General features: G+C 38.0%; 1 long non-coding RNA gene across 4 annotated transcripts; it reads right to left on the bottom strand.

Annotated features, from left to right (window-relative positions):
• Positions 1-825: 825 nt before the first annotated feature.
• LOC129348668 (uncharacterized) lies at positions 826-6,505 on the bottom strand. 4 transcript variants are annotated; one of them, XR_008601287.1, is made up of 3 exons: positions 6,225-6,346; positions 1,389-3,441; positions 826-1,287 (listed from the first exon to the last, which is right to left on the bottom strand). It is a non-coding gene; the product is annotated as an uncharacterized LOC129348668 (long non-coding RNA). The 4 variants fall into 4 exon arrangements; XR_008601286.1 differs by lacking the exon at positions 826-1,287 and adding an exon at positions 5,357-5,498 and having other exon boundaries at positions 1,329-3,441; positions 6,225-6,417; XR_008601285.1 differs by lacking the exon at positions 826-1,287 and adding an exon at positions 5,357-5,495 and having other exon boundaries at positions 1,329-3,441; positions 6,225-6,414.
• Positions 6,506-6,736: the final 231 nt, after the last annotated feature.

The following is a 6,736-nucleotide window of genomic DNA, read 5'->3' as shown; positions in this document are numbered from 1 at the left end:
TGACCCAGCTGTCTAGGGTCGCCGAGGAGCAACACAAAAACAGGACAAACGCTGGTTTCCAGGGGGTTAGGCAGGTATTTATTTGAAAGAGTAAGTTTACAACACAACATGTGAGCAGAAAAATCACAAAGTCTGTCTTTAGTTCAGCTGAAAATATTAGTTTTTGTCTTTTTTATTGACCAAACTTTTCAGGAAATAGATGAAGAATAATTAAAGCTCTCATGTAGAAGTCCAACTTATTTTGGATCCTTGTGGAGAATTTAATCTTAGAGTTTGTACAGCTGTTGAGTTTTTAGAGTCACATGGATTGTTTTGACATTTAATAACCAAGTCCTGAAATAAAATTACAGTTGTGGATTTCTGTCATTTAGTCTGGACTAAACAAATAACAGCAGCATAAATCTCAAACTTCATTATGAGGAGTCTGGATTGAGGTTTCTCACTTGATAATGATCAAAACATGAAATTTAGGTTGGTTTAAAGGAATATTCCACCTTAAATATTTGAATGTCCTTAAATCCTTAAATGTAGACCTAAAGGATGGTTTGGAGTAATATTCTGCTCCAAAATCTTCCAATGTAGACCTAAAAGGTCAATCTGATGGTCTATTCTACTCAACATCCTGGAACATTTACCTAAAAGGTTGGTTTAATGGTATATTCCCAGAAGAACCCTTGAACATCAGGCTTAATGGTATATTCCACCCAAAATACTTGTACATATACCAAGAAGTCAGTGTAAAGGAAATGTAGACCTAAACTGATTGTTTAAAGGAATATTTAAACGATTATTTTCATTATTTAATAATCTGTTATCAGTCAGAACCCTGGCAAACTTATTTTCATCAGTTTTTTTAGTGGAAGTCACAAATAAAGGAGCTCTTGGTTTTTCCTGGCGTTACTGAGTCCAAAGCTGCTGTTTCAACACAGAACGTTCACATGCATCCACAAACCTCTCAGCACTCAAACATCCACAGACAGGAGGCCGGCTGGACCGAGGCTCGGCGGCGTCCTCAGACCCACAAGTCGGGGAGTCGCTGAACTTGTTGGTCCGGTTTGAAGGCCTCCATGTGGTCCAGTAGAAGTCCACGTAGTCGGTGTTGGCTTTGAACCGCAGCGACTGGCCTCCATCAGGTGGACCGGCTCGTCCTCGTAGGGCTCCTCCTGTAGCCTTGAGGGGACCACAGGAACATTCAGTAGCTGTTGGAGTTCTTCCTGTCAGGCTCGTGGTAGAACGGCTCTGAAGTATCTTGTACTTGTCTTATCTGGAACAATCTAACAGCCTAAACTGTTAACAGCGGTGTAAAGAAGCAAACACACAGGCATAGATTAGGACTCAAACTAGATTTATTTTAGAAAACAAATCAACTTAGAGGCATTTGTTCACACATGTGGCTGAATAGGAGGCCGTCCAATCAGATTTGAGGTCTTCACTCTGTAGGTTGTTTGTTGGGTGAGACTCTTGGACCTCCATCAGCTGACATGGATGTTTGATGGTCTTCTTCTCTAGTGCCAGATGATTCATCCATGAATTCAGCAGCTACAGACTGAAATGAAGCTCATGCTGCCGTTATTGAATTCCTGTTCCAGATCAAATGTTCAGAGCTCACCTTGAATGCATGCCGTCTGCTGTCTGATAGTTTTTCTCATTGTAGTCTTCAATAAAGTCTTTTTCCTCATGTCAGGATGTGGTGAGACTCTTTCTCAGTCTCTGCAGAAGTCCCTCATTGTGCATCTCCAGAGAACAAACAGAAAAACTGGTCACTGCTTCAGCATCACAAACGCTCTCCAGCATTGAGAGTGTTTTAGGAATTAATTCATTGTGTTGTGAACTTTGAAGGAGCAGAAACTTTACAGCTGCCAAAGATATGAGCTCCAATTCTGGATGTTTTAGGAAATGAAGTTCATCAAATAAACACTTGATTATTGCTGATAACTCATTAAATTACTGAAGAAATCCAACATAAAAACCTGTAAACTCTCAGGCAGCTTTTGTTAAAGTTTATTTATAATTCTATCATCATGTTCTGGAACCAGGACTCTGCAGAAGTTCCTTCAATCAGATACTTGTGTGCTTCTATTTAAGGCCTCAGGTTTGAACGTACAGCAGAGGATTAGAAAGGAGTGATTTTAATATTTAAATCAGTCCAGTAAATGTTTGGCGTGAAAATTATTAAAATTTTGATTTAGATAGATTTGTGTCAAATAATATTGTAGAGTCTCACTTAAATATATCCAAATGAGTTCAGTGTATTTACATTTTATAGAATATTTGATTTCTTAATCTCAATACTGTAGGGTCTGACCCTAAATATTATAATAATGATGTCAATTTAAATAATATTTTAGTGCAGAGTCATAAACTTTAATCAGCTAAACTTGCATAATAAATATCACTGTACAATCTTAACCTGAACATTCATATTACTGAGGTAAATTTACATAAATCATGATATTCTAGAGTCTTAACTGGAATATTTCTAACATTAATATTTTTGTATTGTGCTGATAAACAACAATAACCCAACTTTCAGATAATATTTGTTGTCTGTGATTGTGAGACTAAATTCCTCCACATTCTGGAACTGGACTGCATTTCCCACAATGGAAACATGGACAGAATTTAACACTCATGTATCCATGGCAACGCAAAAGTTTCTGCTTCTTACCAAAGTTCACAACACAAGTAAAGATTTGAATGTAAAACTTCAGGGATGACTGCTAACCATAAGTATTCTGATCAATACTTCATGATCAATATCAGGACAGATGTTATAATTCCAGCTGTTACATTAGACTGCAGTTATTCACAGAGAAATTAAAACATCACATTCCTCATAAAAACTAGATGGGACTTTTATTAAATAAAGTGTTGGTGAATAAACAGTGTAAAAAGTGCAAAGCAGCTCCATTAAATCAGGAGATGTGAGACTTCCACAGCATGGATCACCATCTGCTGTGTTGATTCATAGCTGAATGTCAGAATGAACTGAGATAGAAAAGCTGCTTTGAGCTGCAACATTACGGTCTGACAATCCAACACCATCACAGTTTTCATCTGGTTGTTTTGCTCCAACATGCTGTGAAGTTCAGTTTTTACCTGAATCAATACAGAGATTCTATTTCCAACTAAGACTGGAATAAAAATTAGAATGTTATGAGGTTATTAATGCAACTAAATCCTTTCAGATGGAAGGATTTACTTCTAAGTTCTAATTCAAGTTTCAGTTGGAGCACATTGCATTCACAAAGAAAAACAGCGAAACCTTCATAGCAACATTTAATAAACCTAAAGCTTCCCTGTTGGCTCATTGGTGGAGTTTGTTACTGAGCATCTGAACCTTAAATCCAGTGAGACGACCATCTTCAGTCGAGGCCAGTCAGAGAACTTCAAGACCTTCCATCAGCTGGACCAGATGTGGCATCATCTCCCTCTGAACATCTGGATGACAGGAGAAAAGACAGAAATCAAACACAGATCACAGAAATACAATTTATTCACTTTCATCATTTTATAAAAGTAGCATGAACTTTATTAAAACTTGACAACATCAGTAATGAAAGTAAATGTTTTTATCTTGTGTTGAAGCTAAATTTAAAGTCAATTTTAATGACAGTTTATCCTGAGAGGAGTGAGAATGGAGCTTTTCTTTCCTTTTTAGAAGATTCCCTCAAAATATTCTGTTTATTATTGGCTTTAGAAGCATTTTTCTATATTTATTTTTAGATACCTCAGACTGATACACTTTGCTGGTTTGCAGATAATTTCATGTACAATGACAATAAAGATCTTCTATTATAACATATTTTGCTAAAACAAGAACTGCAAACCTTCTCAACCACCTCTCAGGCCGCAAAATTCCAACTTCGACCAAGAATTATCTGATGTAGTTATTATTATAATCTTTACTGAACCAGCCCTGGAATTAATAAAAATCTGTATATGGATATGATTTTCTCTGATGGGACCACTATGGAAGCCGTAGTCATTATTAACTATCCTTTGAAGGGAAAGATTAGGTCTTCTTCAGGTGGATAAAAAAAATGCTCTCCCTTAAAAAAAACAAAAAAAAATGCATACAATAAAGTAAATCTCTTCTGCACTGCAGACATACTACACTTTTGTATAACTCTGGATGTCAGAGTAAAGGCAGACAGATCCACCGATCAGCCACAACATTCTGACCACTGACAGCTGAAGAGAACAACATCCATCATCTTGTTCTAATGCTGTGTTTCTCAAATAGTGGGGCACGCCCCCCTGGGGGGCCGCAGAGGTATGTCAAGGGGGGCGCGAGCGACTGGGAGGAAAAGGTCCTTCAACACGGAACTAATTAGCTGAACTATTGTTTTAACGTCGGCATGTTTTTCGCAGCGTACAACAATACTGAAATTGTGCTGACCCCATAGACTGTATATGCCATAGATATAAATAATAATAATAATGATCTTCTATATATATCTACTTTATATGCACTGGCCGTTCAGACTCCGAAGTACAGACTCCTGAGAACGGGAGAACGCATCGTTAATGTGCAGGCGGAACACCAGCGTACTTGATCACGTCACGTACTCCTCTCATCTCCTCCGATTATTTTTACCAGCGATGTCAAACATACGGCCCGCAGGCCAAAACCGGCCCGCCAGACGGTCCATTTCGGCCCGCAGGTCGGATAAAAATTACTGTAAATGGTAAATTTGTAAAACTGTCAATTTAAAATAATTTCTAGACCTTGACAAGTTGTTCTGATCATAAAGTAAAATACTAGATTGCTCAGTTCCAGATAGCTGTGACTGAATGTTTTGTGTTTTTGTAGATAAACTGTTATCTGGCAGTTAGAATGCATGTGTAAATGACGAACTGAGGCATAATAGGCTAATGTTGAAACCGAACGTATTTTCCATAAGAAATTTCAGGTTCATAATATTTTGTAAAAAGATAGTTCATTAAATCTGAATATTTTCACAATGTACTTTTTAAAAAAAAAAACTAAAACAAAGGGGAAAAGTTGGAGTTGTGGTTATTTATAGGTTATTATGCTGTGATTTTACTGGTGGGGCCCACTGGAGATCAGATTGGGCTTTATGTGGTCCCTGGACTAAAATGAGTTTGACACCCCTGTTCTTTACTGTGAAAAACAACAAAATGGAATCAGATAAAATAACACAGCCCTGCATATTCACGTTTTAATATTAAAACAGTTTTTGACATGTACCACCACCTAAACACTGCAGGACAAACAACCCCCTAGTCTCCATAGCAACAGCAGTCCTTGATGCCAGCTGCTTCCCTCAGCAGGACAAAAAAAAACTGCTCAGGAGTGGTCCGAGGAACACAACAGAGCTAAGCTGTTCACCTGGGTTCCACACTCCCCACATCCAGATCTGATGGAGCATCTGTGGGATGGTCCAGGATCAGCCTGGTCTAGGTAGGACCCACCCTGCAACCCACAGGATCCACAGAATCCACAGGACATCCCCAGAGGTTCTGATGAACTACTGGGTCAGAGACGTTTTAGCAGCATAAAGGGACCAACACAGTATTAGTCAGGTGGTCAGAATGTTATACTGTTATATTGTCATGCTGATTATATGATCAGTAAATGTTACCATCAATTATAATGTCCACATTGATCAGGAAAAAAAACAAACTATCAGTTCATTCAGAAACTGTGGAGTTAAACCTAAAAACACAGACTTCAACAGCAGTTTGTTTCAAAGCAGAACACCAGCCGGTTTTCACTAAAGAAGCTTTCAAAGCAACAATTAAATGACAGTTTTGTTCTCATTAAGTTCAGAGTCAGCCAAAATAATGTACACATCAGGAAAAGAAAAACTTTCATAAATATTTCATTTGTATAAGTACTTCTATACATATAGATTCCTCTTCCTAAGTTTGATCAAATCACGATAACTCTGTGTCCTGTTGTACGATGTTTTCCCAACAGATGGCGCTACCCTCATGAATGGAGCATCAACAAGTGACGTCTACAACACAACAGAAATGTCTGGAAGCCAGTGGCCACCACTTTGAGCACCTCTTGTAATTGTAGAGGCCAAAGATAACTTTTATTAATCTCGTGATGTCTGAATAAATTTGGTATTGAAATATTTATGCAAGTTTTTCTTTTCCTGATGTGTGTAAACATTATTTTGGCTGACTCTGTATAATGGGTTTCTGACAGGTCACCAGGCAACATCTTTTTATAATAAAGACAAACATACCTGCATTCTACAGGAGTGATTTTCCTCATGTGCAGGTAAAGATGTGTGAGGAGCTTAGAGATGACAGGAGCAGGAGTCATCCTCACTAATTCAGCTTCCACCTAGAAACAGAAAGACCACAAACAAACACACTGATATACTCTCAAACGTTCAAGCTCACAGCCTCAAAATATCTGTTTAGGAAGTGTTGTGTTCCTAAATTCTGCTGAAAGCATTGACAGACATTCTCTTACAAGGTTGTGTAAAAAGCAGCCTGTCCTCTGAGCTACTGAGAAATCTTCCTGAACAAAGTTTCCACGTGTAAATTGGCTCAACAAAAACTAAAGCTTCAGTCAGAGATAACAGGTATCGCAAATTATAAACAACTTTCTTTATTAACTCAGACTTTCTGCTTCAACCTCACATAAAAGGGGGAGTTTAACTCGTCAGGTGACTGAAAATGAACGGCTTGTGCAGTTCTAGATCCAAAAGTAGGATGTTTCAACTCATGTTTTACTACAAATACATGCAAT

This window comes from Amphiprion ocellaris, chromosome 4 (genome assembly GCF_022539595.1).
Source record: "Amphiprion ocellaris isolate individual 3 ecotype Okinawa chromosome 4, ASM2253959v1, whole genome shotgun sequence".
NCBI lineage: Eukaryota > Metazoa > Chordata > Actinopteri > Pomacentridae > Amphiprion > Amphiprion ocellaris.
Note: the sequence above shows the minus strand (reverse complement) of the source record. Positions and strands in the feature narration are given on the sequence as shown.